The sequence below is a fragment of the Tupaia chinensis genome, unplaced genomic scaffold, assembly GCF_000334495.1.
Source record: "Tupaia chinensis unplaced genomic scaffold, TupChi_1.0 Scaffold143591_1, whole genome shotgun sequence".
In the NCBI taxonomy this organism is placed as follows: Eukaryota; Metazoa; Chordata; class Mammalia; order Scandentia; family Tupaiidae; genus Tupaia; species Tupaia belangeri.
In genome coordinates, this window is record NW_006203437.1 from 483188 (window position 1) to 484392 (window position 1205).

The window sequence follows — 1205 nt, forward strand, 5'->3', positions numbered from 1 at the left end:
TGCGTGAGGGCTGGGGAGCCAGCTGGACACATCTGGGCAAAACCTGTCAGCTGGTAGGTCCGACGTCCCCAGACAGCCCCGGGGCCCGCAGCCTCTGCACCTGCTGGCCGAGCACTGGCACCCAGAAGGGCCAGGGAGCCCCGGGCTTGGGGCCACGCTGATGGCAGGGCAGAGAGCAAGCCCTAGGCCTGCGTGTGTGAGCACAGACGAGGCTGCCAAGGGGGGCCCAGCGCCCAGCCCTAGTGCTATGGGTGCCTCGGCGGGCACAGGGCAGCTGGCACAGTCAGGGTGGTACGGGGCTCAGTGCCACCGGGAAAGACAAGACACGACACGCCACGCCACGCCACACAAGGGCACAATTCTTATCCTCAGGCCACAGGACATTGTCACAGCTCCACTGCAGGACAGCCCCATGAGGGTGGTGTCTGGTCACGGGCAGGCAGGGACTACCTGCGTGCACATGTGGTGCGGCCTTGCCCTCCTGGGTCCCACCTCCTCATCGCCCCTCACTGCCTCCTCTGGACACGGCTCCACCAAGCCGTCCTGCCCACTGCACTGATGGCCTCGGCCGCGCCAGGTCTGATGGAGTGTCCTGTGCAGAGGAGACGATCCCGCGGGAAGACATCAGCGCCTCCTGTCCCACCACACGAGGCACAGCTGCCCAAGGGGACGCAGGCAGCATGCCAGGTCCTCTTCTTCCCACAGCCAAGACCCGCCCCATTGCACAACAGGACTTTTCTCACGCAGACCCCTTCGCGCCCGCCCAAGCGGCTCCCTGCAGGCAGGCCCCTCAGAGCGGGTCTCTGAGAGTGGGTCTCTGAGGGCTCGGCCCTGCCAGGCTGCAGAGCTGACCTCTGCGGCAGCATGGCAGCCCTCCCGTGAGGTCGCTCGTCTGGACACAATGCCCACATCGGACTCTGAGAGAGCCCAAGGGCCTGGTGGTTCACATAGAAGACGAAAAGCCAAATGCGTGTGACACCGTGGCCCTCCCGCCGGCTCAGTGGCTATTTTGTGCTGGCCATCAGCCGCCCCGTCTGCTCTCTGTCTCTGCCCACCATGGGTCTGGCCGGCCTGCAGACCCCAGCATGAGGAAGGGGGCCTCCGCTGTGACCTGCTCCCAGCTTCCTGTGGGCCCACGGGCTTGGCCACTGGGAGGCCCAGGAGAGGAGGAGGACAGAAAGGAAGACGGGGCAGGAGGGAGGGAT

At 66.1% G+C, this 1205-nt stretch overlaps 1 protein-coding gene across 4 annotated transcripts in view; it reads right to left on the reverse strand.

Moving 5' to 3' along the window:
- Window positions 1-1205, reverse strand: part of FNIP2 (folliculin interacting protein 2) — a 44449-nt gene that overhangs the window by 12425 nt on the left and 30819 nt on the right. The window lies entirely within an intron of this gene.